Raw genomic sequence first — 17,724 nt, 5'->3', positions numbered from 1 at the left:
ACGATCCAATCTTATAATATTTACTGCACTGGAATCAAACTCTTCTGAGGTAACATTGACGTTTCTCAGCATAATGGAACTCAAAGAAGCTGGCTAGTGGTCGAAGCTAAATGTAAACACGGTTTAATTTAAGCCATAAAGAGTATTTTCTTAGTAATTTACCAACACATCTGAGGTAAATGTTGATATTCCTGACAGTTTCATCCCTTTTCCGTGGTCGCATCTTCAGATAATGGCTATCTACCACAATTTTTAAAAAATACTTACAAGTTTGGAAGTTGAGGTAATGTTGATTTTTCTCAGTATAGTGAAACTCAAAGGGAAGTTCAGTTAGCAGTCGACGCTAAGTAACAACAGTGTCATTTTAGCCATACAAAGTATTTCCCTAATAATTTCTCAACACATCTGAGGTAAATGTTCCTGCTATGTTTGTCTCGATTATACTGTCATGTCTTTAGATACTAGCTGCTACTTACTACTAAGATTACTACTGCTTTTGGAAGCTGAGGTAACGTCGACGTTTCACAAATTAGAGGAACTACAGTGTAATTTTAGCCACATGGAGTCTTTTTTTTAGTAATCTACTAATATATCTGAGGTAAATGTTGATATTCCTGACATTTTCGTTCCATTTCCACTGTCTTTCTGTTGTTAGAATCCTTGAGTAAAAGATTTAACTGCTGTATGATAGCTAGCTACATACAGTACATTATCTTCAAGTCTAAGCTAGTTTATGCTTGGTGTATACATTTCCAAGTTGCCTAGCAACAGTGTTCCCATGGCCTTAGCTATCATGTGTTTGAATTGAAAATTCATAAATTCACATTTGAACACACCGTAAGCTAGAAAATGTTTCCACATAAGGAATATAAAGTGCTACAAATGACATAAAGAAAAGCTAAGTGTAATAACAGCTTTAGATGCTAGTCAGCTACCACAATTTTAAAAACAACAACAACGATATCACGGTCTTGCGATGTTTAGTACCTTGGAACCTGATTAGAAGACTTTTCTTAGTAACTTATCCATACGTCTTCGATAAATTTCGATATTGCCCATATTTCTGTCTAATTTCCTTCTTTCCATTTGCACCTTGTTTAGTATTAAAGCAATTTTTTAAAAAAAATCCATAAGAATAGCCACACTTTCCATGCATCCACCCACCACTCGGCTCTAAAACACTTCATTTCGTTCATTTAGTTCCGGATGAAACAATCGTTTAAATTATATCATGAGTTTAATTTCCAATATTGAAAGTATGAACTCATCTGAGCACACCACACGCTATGAAAACAGTTTCATAAGGAACAAACGGTGGTACAAATGCTAATAATAACGCGAAGTGTAGCTACAGTGTAATTTTAGCCATGCAGACTATTTTCTTAGTGGATTTTCCAACACATCTGAGGTAAATGTTGATATTCCGGACATTTTGGTCTCATTTCCACTCTCAGTCTCTCCTTAGATTGTTTGTACAAAATATTTAACAGGTGTGTGCTAACTAGCTGCACGGTTAGCTTTAGAGTAATGTTTATAATAATATAATATAATAATTACATGGAGCAACCACAAAGTCGATGGATCTTTATAGAGAAAACAAGCCGGTAAAATATCCAGTGGACCTCACAGAATTTCAGTTAGCACTGAAGCTAAGTGTAACTACGGTCAAATTTGATCCTTACTAAGTATTTTCTTAGTCATTTTTCCAACACTTCTGAGGTAAATGTTGCTACTCGCAATAGTTTTGTCTTATTTTTATTGCGTTTCTGCCCTTTACATTGTCTGTATGAAAAGTCAGCAGTGTCAAGAACCCAGAACATTTTAAAACCATGTTCTCCATGCATCCACTCGCCACCTGGCGCGGCTCTAAAACACTTCATTTCGTTCATTTAGTTCCGACTAAAACACTCATTTAAACTCAACAGCTACTTATTACAGTCATGCGTCGATGATGAACAGTGCGAGGTTCAGGGACCCTGTGTTTATGCACTTGGCCTGTTTCACTCATTGACTCTATGTGCTTTAACACATGGTGTTTCACTCACACACACACACACATGCACGCACACGCATTCACAGGACAGGTGAACACAGTGTCAATGATTAACAGGGTAAACAGACATATGGGGAAATGCAGACATACAAAAACATTTGATCTCTCTTTGGCTTTATGGCTTCATGACAGCTTAGCAAACTGCTAGGATTCACATTTGTCCCGGGTTAAAACGAGTGTGGTTTATTTATTTAACAGCAAATTTCATTCATAACCTAATTTATCTCTCACTAAGACAAGTTAGCTGGCTATATTAACACACAGGTCCCGTGATTCCATCCGGAAACGTGTAAGCGATTCTCTTTTCTACATAATTTGGGGCCGTGTTCATCGTATTTTTGAGAAGATCGATCTTGTGAAGTCCAAATCTTGTGATATTTACTACTTTGTAAGTCAAAAATTCTTACGTAAATGGTCATGCTCACGTTGTTGTTTCTCAGTATAGTGGAACTCACACAAAGTCAGTTAGCGGTCGAAGCTAACTGTAACAGCAGTCTAATTTTAGCCATAGGGAGTCATTTCTCACTAATTTTCCAACAAATCTGAGGTAAATGTTGACGTCCCTGATACTTTTGCCTCATTTCCACCGTAATTCCGTCTTTATTTATTTGTTCGTGTATTATATATTTATATTCGATCAATATAATCATAATCAGTGGAGTCGCATTTCACATTTTTGAGTTCAGTGGAACGTGTAATTAGAGACGCTAGGAAGCTGTAGTACTAGGAAGCCTGTTGTTTAGTCAGAAATCAAGAAAAACTGATAGAAATATTTATTTCTTGTCAGCCGTATTGAATGGACTCTACTTGCGCTAGAAAACAAACCTGATGTACAAGCCTGTCATTTTTATTTAGCCAATCAAACACCGGAAAAAGCATGACTAGCTATGAATTGCTAGCCCTCGACAGACTGAACTGAAACGACCCCATGTTCGATGACGCACCAGCGACTGAGCTGCTGATTTTGGTGCTCGTATTTGTGCTCTGTGCTTTAAAAAAAGAAAACAAATCCCAGTTTCCCGGTCTTTTGTATCAGTTTAATGAGGCAGGGAACAATCCGTTTCACCTGAGCACTGGGTCGAACTCGAGAGATTGTCCGAGAGAGGAGAGAACGAAGGAGATAAACAGCGTGGATACGTGCCATTACGGTGGTGATGGAGCACGACTGGAGCACTTATAACGACTGATGATAATGTTCCCTCAGAACCATCCATTCACCCTTTATCACTCCATCCATCCATTTCTTCATCAATAAAAAAAAAGGGGCTTCTCAAGCTTTCTAAAGGGTTCAAACTTCCAACAGTTGTATGCAGAACCGTTTAAACCTGGTTTCCTTTTGTAGAAGGGGTTTAGAAAAGGGTTTCAATCCGAACCACTTTAGGAACTCTGCGAGAACTTAAACCTAAAGTCACGTTTTCACTGTGTCCGCACGTACACAGATACACGCTAAAAACATTTCACTTAGCAGCCTGTTCGTCTTGTCTGTCTCGGGGAACTGATAAAGGATCCATGGTTTCCCTTTCAGAAAAGATTCCAAGTTGAACCTCTTTAGAAAGCTAGAACCTTTAACAGTACAAGTAACCTCAAACCAAATGTGAAGCCACTTTCTGAATGGACGACCTCCATCGAAACTTCCAGCAAAAATACCAGGGTTCTTGGATGGTTCTTTACGGGTTCATAAAGGATTCCTAAAACATTCTCTTAAAGGATTCTAGGTAGAACCATTAAGGGTTCACACAGAGAGACAATCAAACCCTTTAATCGTTCAAAATTTTCGAATAGTCTACCACTCTAAAGCATTCTCCAGTTTGTCCCTCTGGAGGAACCTTAGAAGGTTCTACATAGGTTAAAGGGCATTTTTAATTATCCATAAAGACTCTATAAAGAACCCATTTTGTGTCTCAAAAGTGTCAGTGAACGGGCTCTAACGTGCGTGTTCGAGAGTCTCTGGCAGGTGCGTTCTCTCAGCGCGTCATGCTACGTAGCCTCCAGGACTTGCGCTTGGATTGTCAGGAGAACAGATTTGGCAGGTCTATCGCGCGAACATATTTAAGAGCACATGTTTATGCAGAACATCTGCACTTCTGGAGCAGCGCATCCGCAACGGATAGATCAATGTAAAGACAGAGGGAGTGTGTGTGTGTGTGTGTGTGTGTGTGTAAGAGAGAGAGAGAGAGAGGAAGGGGAAAGTAGGTGTTGAAATGATTTTCCACAGCAGCTTTGAGAGTCGTTGGGAAAAACGTCTGGTAGAGCAACAGAATTTTTCCAGCCCGCAGCCAAAATCAAATCCTCAGCCATTCCCTCATCTCTCCCAAGCCTACCATCACGCCACGAGTATTTATTCATTTACAATTATTTATTCGCCATCCTTTTTATTCGTTTATTTGATTTTAAATGCAAAGTGAACCAGGATGCAATCCAATTGTGCAGAGCTCAGGGTTCGTAAATTTGATCTTCTAACCTTCAGAATATGAAAGGAAGACTTTTTTTTATTCACCTGTACCATACGGTATGTGCGATTACCACAGAAAGGAATTGTACAATCTGCACGACTCAAATCGTATGAAAACATCCGAAGGTTAAGGTTAAGGTTGGGGCCGGGATAGCATTCACACATACGTCTGTGACTTGCTTCATATGAAATAAAAAAAAAAAATATAATAATAATAAATCCCCTCACACAGCCCTTGTTCAAGGTTTGAGGTTTTTGATTCGTTATTAACTGAAAGGAAAATGTAAATTCAAGCCTATAGGGATTTGTTGTTTTCCCTACAGCAAACATGAACGCAAAACATATTTTGTAAAACGCACTCGTTCATAAATTAATGAATCGAAAGTTAGGGTTTGTTTTTTTTTTTTAGGAGCGAATTCGTGCTTTCGCAGGCGAGACTGCGTTCTCACACGCTTTACTTAAGGGTGACTTGAATGAGCAGTTATTTAATCTAGTAAACAAAACCTTATGACGCGCGTTTCCTTTTCACGCCGCATTAACCTCTCTCTAACAGCTTCGTATTCTCCGACCCTGACGTCTACAGCGCCGGCTAACCGGTGTTCACGGGGCTACACGACACCGACGTAATCCCTTCAAGACAGCGGACAGAAATCTACATCAACAACAATACTACGATAAACTCTTATTAAGTCTGGCTTGGTCACTTTGAATGAAAAGCAGAAATAACGCGGGTCGAGTGACGTAACGTTTGTGTTATAACACTTTCCAGGCTGATTTCATTTCGAAGGTTATAACGACTGATAGACTCGGAGATGGCATTCGCCTACAAATCCAGCTGTCATGAGATTCTAACGTTAACTCGGCACAGAGAGCGTCGTAACACATCCTTAACACCTCGTACCTGTTGCGTTAGACCTTTATAATAGCTTATGTAGGTTTATATGTGTCTAGAATGTGTAGAGAGGACAGATTATACCGATTTACAGTAGGAACTTATGTCGTGTAGCTGTTCGGAAACTCTAGAAATGTAAGTAAACTGTAAAATTAAGTAAAAAGGTCACCACAGGGACGACACTTTACGAAATGAAGAAAGAACAATGCGAAAGAAAGAAAGCTTCAGGTCTGAAAACATGTATTCGTGTAAAAAAAAAAAAAAAAAAAAACAACAACACTTTTTATTTTGTCCCGATACACGCCTCTACTCTAAAATACACTCTAAAATAACTGCCCAAGACGAGTCCGTGCCCGTGACCAGCTGAGGTCGAGTCAAGACTGAGTATTAAGAGGGAAGAGATCAAGTCAAGATCGTGTCCAAATGAAAGTGAGACAGATTGAAGATCGAGACCGAAATCTCAAAATCAAAAGACCTTTCTGAGGACAAGCAACAGCACTGCATCAATCAGTACGTTTACACGGACGACGATGATCCGACATGAACCCGTAAGACGATACTCTGATTAAGAAACTAGCATGTAAACGGAGATTATCGATGATCTTAATCCGATTAAAGTCACACTCGGAGTAAACACAGATGGAATGAAGACGTGTGGAGTACTCCTGTTTTAGTCGCGTTACAGACGTGTACACACCTTAATCACACTGTTAACGTCGTGTGAGAGTTTTCACCGCATTGTCCGACAGGACACGTACACACACACGGCAGCGCTCGACCGTCCGACGGTAAACGAGAGAGCACGGCCGCGTCCCAAACCGCGCACTTACCTGCTGTATAGTAGGAGAAATACACGCATCTCAGCTACTATATAGACGGTAAGTACGCGGTTTGGGACGCAGCCCACGGCTTCAAGCAGTCGTCTGTTTACACGTACGGCACGACTAATAATTAACCGTACTCGAAGATTTCATAAAATTAAAAATAAACACACCCAGAACTGTATACGGTCCCATAACGAAGACCTGCTGTATATCGATACGTGAGATTCTGGAGGGACGTCGGACAGCGTGACGTGGTGACGTAACGACGTGTCACGTTAATCCGTCTATGTTCTATAACACGTAAAACGGGAACATGAAAGGAGTATTCTAAAAGCGACTCATGTAAACACCTTAATCAGAATATCGTCTCATTGAGAATAAGGTCAGTGATCAGATTACCGCTGTCCGTGTGAACGCAGTCAGAGATTAGGCTGTTTTCTAGAAATAATTACCGCTTGTCCAATTTTGTGAACGTGAAAAGAAAAACAACACAAACATTATTTATTTATTTATTTATTTTTACAAATTCTCATTCGAGACCAAGGCCATATTTAGCAAGCGCAATGGCCAAGACTGAGACAAATCCAAGCACTAATGCCAATAAGTTATTAGAGAGAGCGTCTGGAGACCGGACTCGAGTCCTACAGCTCTACGCTCTGGTTCTTGTTTATAAAACTGGAGTCACTCAACGCGACTGCAAGCGTTTTCTTTAACGCGTTTACGGTGCATTAAAAAGTTTACCGCATGTTCCTGGTCCAGTCTGGTGAAGTACTTCTCTGGGTCCGCATCCAGACCCCAGTCCTCCACTTGATGACCCCGTGCCGAATTGGATGCGGCTTTATAAAGGAGCGTTTAGCATATTTTAGCCGTCACTTTTAAATAAGGTTCGAGCAAGAAGGATTTCTTTCACGACAGATAAATGTGTCCATGCTACTAAAGGTCTATGTAGGTCTACTGGCATGAAATGGTAGACATGAACTAGTCTGGGGGCAAATGAAGGCTTCAAAGAGAGAGAATGAGGATGAGAGAAAGGGAGCAGAGGCACAGTTCAAAACCTAGAGCCAAGAACACAGATCTCTCTCTTAATCCCCTCCACCTGGGGGCACATCATCCTCCCCTACGCCTGCTGCTGCCAGTGCCACCTGAACCCCCAGCCGCCTTTCCTGGCTGCCCCAGTACAGTCTCACAGGCAGCACCTACCACCCAGTGCCCCTCTACCTACCCCCGGACCCAGTCCTGCCAACGACAGCTCCTTCCACCGTGACTCAGACGGTTCAAATGCCCCCCTACCGGCGTGCCAAGTACCTGATATTGCCTCCCTACAAGAGTGGCAAGTGTGCTAGAACATACACACACACACACACACATACACATGCCAGCCAGCCAGCCAGCCTGCCTGCCTGTTTGCCATCTACAAGCTGCCAAACATTCAGGATTATACCCCCAACCACCCCCAAACACACACACACACACACACACACACACACACACACACACATCCACGCATCCACACATCCACACATCCACCTGCCAAACATCCAAGATTATACCCTCTACCCCACAGCATGCCAAATACCTTCAAACACTGCCATCCAGCCCTAAATCCTCAGGGAAGCCCCCAAACACACACATGCACAGATACACACACACACACACACACACACACACACACACACACACACACACACACACACAGGGAATGCAAAGAGTTCATGTTATATTCGAATAGAGAGCAAAAGAAGTGATAAATGGAGAAGAGAAGATGAAGGAAGAAGATAAAGAAGACATTTTAAGAAGAGAAGAAACAATGAAATGCGAGAAGAGAAAAATAAGGGAAACAATAAAAGAGAAGAGAGAAGAGCCGGAGGAGAATGGCGTGGGAATGAAAGAAGAGAAAATGAAAGAAGAGGACGGAACAGAAGAAAGGGAGAATGAAATGCGAAGAACAGAAAAATAAGTGGGGAAAAAAACAACAGAATAGAACAGAGGGGAGAAAGAAAAAGAGCAAGAGGAGAGAACGAGGAGGGACAAGTGACGAGAAGTCCAAACGAAAATGAAAAGAGACAGGAAGAGTAAACGAGAGAAGAAGAAAAAAAAACGAATAGAGGGATGAGGAGAGGTGATGAAAGAGTACGAGAGAGCTTTGAGGAGAAAACAAAAGAAAAGTGAGAGAAGAGGAAACGAGACAGAGAGGGAAAAGAGAAGAGGACACTAGATAGAGAGATAAAGAGAAGAGGACACTAGATAGAGAGATAAAGAGAAGAGGACACTAGATAGAGAGGGAAAAGAGAAGAGGACACTAGATAGAGAGGATAAAGAGAAGAGGACACTAGATAGAGAGGGATAAAGAGAAGAGGACACTAGATAGAGAGGATAAAGAGAAGAGGACACTAGATAGAGAGGGATAAAGAGAAGAGGACACTAGATAGAGAGGGAAAAGAGAAGAGGACACTAGATAGAGAGGGATAAAGAGAAGAGGACACTAGATAGAGAGGATAAAGAGAAGAGGACACTAGATAGAGAGGATAAAGAGAAGAGGACACTAGATAGAGAGGGGAAAGAGAAGAGGACACTAGATAGAGAGGGAAAAGAGAAGAGGACACTAGATAGAGAGGGAAAAGAGAAGAGGACACTAGATAGAGAAGGATAAAGAGAAGAGGACACTAGATAGAGAGGGGAAAGAGAAGAGGACACTAGATAGAGAGGGAAAAGAGAAGAGGACACTAGATAGAGAGGGGAAAGAGAAGAGGACACTAGATAGAGAGGGAAAAGAGAAGAGGACACTAGATAGAGAGGATAAAGAGAAGAGGACACTAGATAGAGAGGGGAAAGAGAAGAGGACACTAGATAGAGAGGGAAAAGAGAAGAGGACACTAGATAGAGAGGGAAAAGAGAAGAGGACACTAGATAGAGAAGGATAAAGAGAAGAGGACACTAGATAGAGAGGGGAAAGAGAAGAGGACACTAGATAGAGAGGGAAAAGAGAAGAGGACACTAGATAGAGAGGGGAAAGAGAAGAGGACACTAGATAGAGAGGGAAAAGAGAAGAGGACACTAGATAGAGAGGATAAAGAGAAGAGGACACTAGATAGAGAGGGAAAAGAGAAGAGGACACTAGATAGAGAGGATAAAGAGAAGAGGACACTAGATAGAGAGGGAAAAGAGAAGAGGACACTAGATAGAGAGGGAAAAGAGAAGAGGACACTAGATAGAGAGGGAAAAGAGAAGAGGACACTAGATAGAGAGGATAAAGAGAAGAGGACACTAGATAGAGAGGGAAAAGAGAAGAGGACACTAGATAGAGAGGATAAAGAGAAGAGGACACTAGATAGAGAGGGAAAAGAGAAGAGGACACTAGATAGAGAGGGAAAAGAGAAGAGGACACTAGATAGAGAGGATAAAGAGAAGAGGACACTAGATAGAGAGGGAAAAGAGAAGAGGACACTAGATAGAGAGGATAAAGAGAAGAGGACACTAGATAGAGAGGGAAAAGAGAAGAGGACACTAGATAGAGAGGATAAAGAGAAGAGGACACTAGATAGAGAGGGAAAAGAGAAGAGGACACTAGATAGAGAAGGATAAAGAGAAGAGGACACTAGATAGAGAAGGATAAAGAGAAGAGGACACTAGATAGAGAAGGATAAAGAGAAGAGGACACTAGATAGAGAGGGAAAAGAGAAGAGGACACTAGATAGAGAGGATAAAGAGAAGAGGACACTAGATAGAGAGGGAAAAGAGAAGAGGAAGGATTGAGGGAAGATAGGAAGAAAGGAGCAGAGAGATAATAATAAAAGTGAAGAGAAGGGGAAATAAGAGAACAAATGAGAGAGAAAATGCAGGAGAGAACAGAAAAGAGAAGAGCGATAGAACAGAAGAGAGGAGAGGAGAGAGGATGGTCTTGTCGAGATCTTTGGAAACGGCACTGTTGCTAGGTTTATGTGTATTTATATGTAAATGAGTATGTAAATGAGTATGTAAATGTGTAGAAATCAATTAATACAGAAATAATAAGCAAAAAAACCCTTTAATATAGGTCTGAAACACGTGGTGGTGACCTCCAGCCCTGTTCGGATGGGGTTAACCCCACACAGGAGGCCTGTTTTTCCGCCGTACTCCCGTCTCCATCGACACTTTACGTACAGTCTTGTGTCGGAAATGTATCTATTTATTTATTTATTTATTTATTTTCAACCACAACTACTACGCGCACTTCTGGGATCGCGCACAGATGTAGGAGCGACTCGACAGCTTTCTCCGTGTGGGCTGCACGACTTCATCTCCATCCTGCCTACACGAGGAGGACGAACGCTGAGAGCAGGAGGGAGAAGAGAAAATCAGTCACACGAAGCAGGATCCTCAAGGCTGATTAAAGGAGCTGCTTTAATCGTCTCCCTCACAGAGGACGTGTTTACAGTCTTCCAAAACATTTCTCAAACATTTTCTAGAAATAAATGATGGGCAGTTGTATCGCGGTCAGTTCCTCAGTCGTTTAGCGTTACGTGCGGCCAAATAGAGGAATACCGAATAATCACCTGACCGTGATGAGAGGACGCGATCTTCCAGGTTCAGAGATAAACAACCTGTCGGAGACTCGCTATTCCGGAAGCTTCTAACACTGTGATAGTGTGTTTAAAAAAAAAAAAAAAAACGATTACAGACGTCACCCGGTAAAAAAAAAAACAATCCCGTCCAAATGACTTCAGCGCCGAAATATTTATTCGGCTGTTCTCACGAGGAATTCGTTTTACCTTAGGACGAAATGAAAGAAGAGAAGAGAAAGGTAGCGGAGAGAAGAAGAGAATCGACTGGGAGAATGTAAGAAAAAATAAGAGAATATAAAAGAGAAAATGAGAGAAGAGAGACAAACGATCATCAGAGACACAAAGAGACGCAAAGAGACTAGATAAGAAGAGACGAGAACAGAGGAGACGAGAAGAGATGAGACAAGGGGCGACGGGACGAGATGAGACGAGACAGGATGGAAAGAGAAGAGAAGCGAAGGGATGAGAACAGACAAGAAGAAAAGAAACAGGAGGAGATGAGAAGATACGAGATGAGGAGAGATGAGAGGAGTTAAGATAAAAAGAGAAGAGAAAGGAAGAGAAGAAGTGAGAGGAGAAGGGAAGAGAAGAGAAGAGCTGAGAAGAATAGATTCAAAGAACAGAGAATCGATAAGAAGAGAAGAGAACAAAAGAGATGAGCTGAGAAGAGAAGCAAAGAGAATAGATAAAAAGAGACGAGGAGAGACCAGAATAAAAATGAAGTGAAGAGAAGAGACGAGGAGAGACCAGAATAGAAGTGAAGAGAAGAGACGAGGAGAGACCAGAATAGAAGTGAAGAGAAGAGACGAGGAGAGACCAGAATAGAAGTGAAGAGAAGAGAAGAGAAGAGGAGAGACCAGAATAGAAGTGAAGAGAAGAGACGAGGAGAGACCAGAATAGAAGTGAAGAGAAGGGAAGAGACGAGACGAGGAGAGACCAGAATAGAAGTGAAGAGAAGAGAAGAGACGAGAAGAGACCAGAATAGAAGTGAAGAGAAGAGAAGAGACGAGGAGAGACCAGAATAGAAGTGAAGAGAAGAGAAGAGAAGAGACGAGGAGAGACCAGAATAGAAGTGAAGAGAAGAGACGAGACCAGTATAGAAGTGAAGAGAAGAGAAGAGACGAGGAGAGACCAGTATAGAAGTGAAGAGAAGAGAAGAGACGAGGAGAGACCAGAATAGAAGTGAAGAGAAGAGAAGAGACGAGACGAGGAGAGACCAGAATAGAAGTGAAGAGAAGAGACGAAGAGAGACCAGAATAGAAGTGAAGAGAAGGGAAGAGACGAGGAGAGACCAGAATAGAAGTGAAGAGAAGAGAAGAGCTGAGGAGAGACCAGATTAGAAGTGAAGGGAAGTGAAGAGACCAGACAAGGAGAGGCCAGATTAGAAGTGAAGAGAAGAGACGAGATGAGGAGAGACCAGAATAGAAGTGAAGAGAAGGGAAGAGACGAGGAGAGACCAGATTAGAAGTGAAGAGAAGAGACGAGACGAGGAGAGACCAGAATAGAAGTGAAGAGAAGGGAAGAGACGAGACGAGGAGAGACCAGAATAGAAGTGAAGGGAAGAGACGAGACGAGGAGAGACCAGAATAGAAGTGAAGAGAAGGGAAGAGACGAGGAGAGACCAGAATAGAAATGAAGAGAAGGGAAGAGACGAGGAGAGACCAGAATAGAAGTGATTTATTTTCTACAGGATTTATTAGCAGCTATTGCCTTCAAAAGCTTTTTTTTTCCATGAGACAGTCTGTTGGGCTTTTGTCACGGGGTATACTACATGTCACAAGGCCATGTATGCATCGCGTGTGTGTGTGTGTGTGTGTGTGTGTGTGTGTGTGTGTGTGTGTGTGTGTGTGTTTGCGCACTGCACAGTACCCATTTCCTGCGCTCCCGCCTGGCATACAGATGGTTAAGCCCATCAATGCAGAACAGTTTGGTTGGGGGAGGGGTGGTGGCACAGGGCACAGGCTACAGATGGCACAGAGGGCATCGCCAAGTGCTGTGTGTGTGTGTGTGTGTGTGTGTGTGGGACACAATACCCTCACCCCATTCCCACAACTACACAAAGGCTTGGCGCTGAACACGCACCTACGTAGCTTTATGAGGTTTTGACCCAGCTTTTCTTTCCTTTTCTATTCCCCCCAGCGCCCCCCCCCACTCGCCTCTCCGGTGCCCTGTGCGCTCCTTCCTCATTAAGACTTCTGCTTTGATATTCAATGATCCCTAATTCCCTCTTGGAACGCGATCTCCCTGGACGTCCCGTTCGCACTATACGTGTTTACGCGTGCATTTTATTTATTTTTTTTGTGCTCGATTCGACCTGACCCTACATTTAAAAAGAGGTTCATTTGATCGATTTATTTATTTATTTTCCACGTACCAGGGCCGCGGTGCTCTCTGATGTGCCGTGATTATTAGATTAGATGAATGTATTATGAAGATGAGGCACAAATGATCAGCCGTGCTTATGATCTATATGCTCTCTGTGGAGCTGATGCAGTGTACTGGACAGATTCTACACAGCGGTGATGCTCGCAGTGAGTAGCACTTATTCGCCCCCCAGTTATGACGGTATTGAGCTGTATTTCAAGAAACCATTATGAATCCAGAAACCTTCGTACCCTTGTCAAGTACCTGTGTACGTTTCCGATCGCATCATAGGAGGATCTCCTATTGTAGGTGGGGGGGGCAGTGGTGGATCACCGGTTAAAGGCTCTGGGTGACTGATCAGAAGGTCGGGGGTTCAAGCCCCAGCACTGCCACGTTACCACAGTTGTGCCCTTGACCAAGGCCCTTAACCCTCAGTTGTTTAAATGAGATAAACGTAAGCCTCTCTGGATAAGGGCCGTCTGGCAAATACCGTAAATGTAATCTCTGGAGGTTGTGAGAAGTTTAATAAAGACATTAGGAAAATAACGTATTTCACGTTAAAATGTTTACCTCACGGACGCGTATCTACCTCGCCGTGTGACTTAGCGGACACCGGACATACTGAGGTTGTCGCAGGGACACAAAACACCGCCCAGGGTGCCAATACTTATTTCTCAAGGAGGGGGGGACTTAATTAAAGGCCCTTTCTGTAAAGCATACAGTACAGTGCACTACTTAATACAGTATGGTGGACCCTATGTAGTGAGCATCGACAGTGGACAGGAAGTTATTTGGTGTGGAAATATCCTTCAATTAAGATTTAAAATGTGGGAAATAAACGAAGCCTCTTTGGTTCCAAACATCAATCAGAACAATTGTGCGATTTTTGTATTCGACCAATCGGTGCGCCATTCCGCACTATTTCTAGCTCCGCCCACATGTCTTGCTTTGTTATTCCTGGTCCCTGGGCAAGACGGTTAACTAATATCCGGCAAACTTTTGATCGTGGAAAGTTTCCTCTCTTCTCCTTAAATGCCCTCCACCTCATCCTCTCCATTTCTCCTATTCACCTGGCACGGCTTGCCCCCGTCCTAAGCCTGGCGCTAAGCCGTTTTTCCTAGAATGCAGCTCTGACGACATCACCGCCGTGCTAACGCTAGGTTTCTACTACGTGTCGAGATGGTGGCTTGACGGTTGAGGCTCTGGGTTACTGATCAGAAGGTCGGGGGTTCGAGTCCCAGCACTGCCAAGCTGCCACTGTTGGGCCCTTGAGCAAGGCCCATAACCCTCTCTGCTCCAGGGGGCGCTGTATCACGGCCGACCCTGCGCTCTGACCCCAACCTCCTAACATGCTGGGGTATGCGAAGAAAAGTGACCAATAAAGACTCATTATCATTATTATTGAAGTCAAATCCTTCACCACAGAGGTAGTGGGATGGAAACGATCACGCCGTTAGTGTGCATGTATGTTTGCTTCGCACCTCTCGGGCTGAAGGTACGAATCCCGCCTCTGCCCTGTGTGCCTGGAGTTTGCGTGATTGGCATTTCCAAATGATCCGTAGTGCGATTGTGCCCTGCGATAGGTTGGCACCCCGTCCAGGATGTCCCCCACCTTGTGCCCCGAGTTCCCTGGGATGAGCTCCAGGCTCAAATTTCGCTCGCTGTCCTGTAGTACGGTCAATGTAATGGTGGAACGTCGGCGGAAAAAAAAAAAAAAAATCACTAACCAAACTCCTACGGTTTCTGGGTCACTCGGTGTGTCTGGAAAGCAGTTGTGAATTTGCGAATTCGGGCCTTTGATATCTTAAAAAAAAGGCAGAAACATGAGAACTCCGTTGCTAGGCGACTGGGATATCCAGATGCCAAGCTACAGCTAGGTAAGAAATAGCATGAAGGCAGTGAAAGCGTTCGAAATAAACGAGAACGTCAACATTTCCCCCAGATGTTTTGATCGTCTCGATACGATTCGATATCAGATTACTACCTGAACGCCGACGGAGTTTATCTCGCGCTTTCGACGAATGAAGAAAATACGATGCACTCGCTGATCAAGTGGAATTAATAACTAAAGTGTAAAGAAAATAATAATAATAATAATAATAATAATAATAATAATAATTCCGGACTTCCCAGTTAGCGATTCGTATTACTTGTCGTCATGGAGACAACGTAACTCCGCCTCCACACACCGGTTTCATCGCTTTTTCACGATTTTGGTGCTCAAGCCGAACCTGCGGAGGGAAATTCGGTAGAGGACTGTGAGAAAAGTGTGTGTGTGTGTGTGTGTGTGTATGCGTGTTTATTCGGAGCAGCCAGTGGTGGTCACATGAGCAGAAATCAAACAATGGCTGCTCCAGCGGATCGATGACGCAGTGTGATAAACGCCGGCATTTAAAAAGGGCACGGCCACGATGGGGCTCGCTGTAACGACCGTAACACGTCCGCGTAAGTCTTCCCTGTGAACGTGAAGAACAATCAAAGGCTTTTCACCTCCACCACGTGTGTCCTCGTGGCCTCGCCGATAAGACGAGACGCCGAGTACGAGGGGGAGAGGAAGGGAAAAAAAAGAAAAAAAGGCCACAGTACATCAAGCCATCAATTTACTCCTCGACAATACCGGCACTCCAAGCACACCAGATGATTAGCCATTGTGTGCCTGGTGAGAGAGAGAGAGAGAGAGAGAGCGCGAGAGAGAGAGAGAATGAATGAATGAATAAAGAGCGGCGCTACAATAATGAGGATGTTTGCTGTCAGCTCTTCAGTCGCTAAATAACAGATGTACCGCGCGCAGCAGATGTGTGCAATTGGAGTCACATCTGAAAACGCAGCTCGACAGAGGCCTTCTTTAAAAAAAAAAAAAAAAAAAGAAAACAGAAGAAAAAAAAAAGCACACACTTTGTCTCTCTGTGGTTTTTTTTTTTTCCTCTCTCGCTGCCTCCTTCTGCTTCTCCTTGCCACCTCGAGCCAAAACGCGCCGAGGAAAAAGACGGCGCCAATCTTTGCCGAACCTTTGAAGAGATTTGGAAAGAGATGACATGGGAAAATTACGAGTAGTGTACCGTCGGGCCGTGCAGTTTGACAGCACTTGGAACGCGAGGTGGGGAAAACGTTTTCGGAAAAAGATAAGCACGCACACGCAAACACACACACGCACGCACGCACACACGGGTAGACGTCGGTCCCTCGACTCTCCGTCTTCTCTTAAGCGAAGTTTCATCAACACCAGGTAAAAGTCGATAAGGAACCTACACAAACTTGCACAGGAACCAAGGCTGAAGCAGAACTCAGGACTCGAGACTGAGTGTCTATTACTGGCATCCATTTTGTTTTACGATACCAATTTCAGCACGGAACTTCAATCCGACCAATCGGATTCGAGAATTCAACCAGGCTGTGGGGTCACTTCTTATCAATTCTGAAAGCCTAAACGTTACGGGTCAGACTGTAGACGTGCTTTGAGTCACTGATGGACTCGGTGGAACGGCGACGCTGAGCGCGTGAGCTAGGGGTCCAGGAAGTCTCGCGTCTCGCGTCTCGCGTCTGGTATTCCCGGGGACAGACTCCGGATCCACCGCTACGCTGACCGGGACAAAATGGCTGCGAGTCCAGACGAACGAATGAACAAACTGTTCGTCCAGACAGGCTGCAGCGTCTCAGCCGGTGCATTATGGGATATGTAGGACAGCGAGTGATACATGTATGGTCCAGGTGATCAGTTTCTACACACTGAAACTACTAAGCAAGACTCGGGATGTCTTCCTGCTTCCTGCACACGGGTTAGGATACACAGACGTCAACGTGAAGCAAGTTATTCGACGTCTTGACCGCTGAAACAGGAAGTCAGGGCGGGGCATATCGAGTGGCCCTGCCCACTTTTTAAACAGCCAATAGCGTTTAGCTTACCTCACAACCCAGGCTAATCTGTACTTGACATTTAGTACCGTGGACTTTTATAACGTCTGGTGGCGGGGCACTTCAGAGAGAGAGAGAGAGAGAGAGAGAGAGACAGAGAGATAGAGAGAGAGAGTGAGAGAGAGAGAGAGAGAGAGAGAGAGAGAGAGAGAGTGAGAGATAGAGAGAGAGAGAGAGAGAGAGAGAGAGAGAGAGAGAGCGCTTGTTTTCCATGCGTGGACATTTTCCTATTCGAAAAGCCACAATTTGGAGTCCACGTGGACTCGGATACATTCCTGAGGTGAAGTGTTACTTTTCCGAACGAACGTGCGCGCGAGCAGAGAAAGAAATCGAGTTTTTTCACCCGCTGGGTGAACAAACGTGATCGTCTCACGTCTTTAACCGGAGTTGAGACGCTTTATGGTGAGAGATCCTGCGAATGGCACGGTTACTCTTGGTTGGTCTGACACACGCATACGTATGTACATAACACACACACACGCACACACACACACACACAGAGTACACTCCTGTTCCAGCACACTGCATGCTGTCTCTGTGTGTGTGTGTGTGTGTGTGTGTGTGTGCGTGTGTGTGTGTGTGTGTGTGTGTGATCCACATGGATTTTTTACTGTCGACTGTCGTGCCCATGGGACCAGATGTCACTACCGCTCTCTCAATCGCTCCTGATTCTCCCTTTCTTTCCA

General features: G+C 43.8%; 1 protein-coding gene across 3 annotated transcripts in view; it reads right to left on the bottom strand.

The window, feature by feature from the left end:
• Positions 1–17,724, bottom strand: part of sox5 (SRY-box transcription factor 5) — a 278,008-nt gene that overhangs the window by 133,008 nt on the left and 127,276 nt on the right. The window lies entirely within an intron of this gene.

The sequence above is a fragment of the Ictalurus punctatus genome, chromosome 19 (genome assembly GCF_001660625.3).
Source record: "Ictalurus punctatus breed USDA103 chromosome 19, Coco_2.0, whole genome shotgun sequence".
NCBI classification, from domain to species: domain Eukaryota; kingdom Metazoa; phylum Chordata; class Actinopteri; order Siluriformes; family Ictaluridae; genus Ictalurus; species Ictalurus punctatus.
Note: the sequence above shows the minus strand (reverse complement) of the source record. Positions and strands in the feature narration are given on the sequence as shown.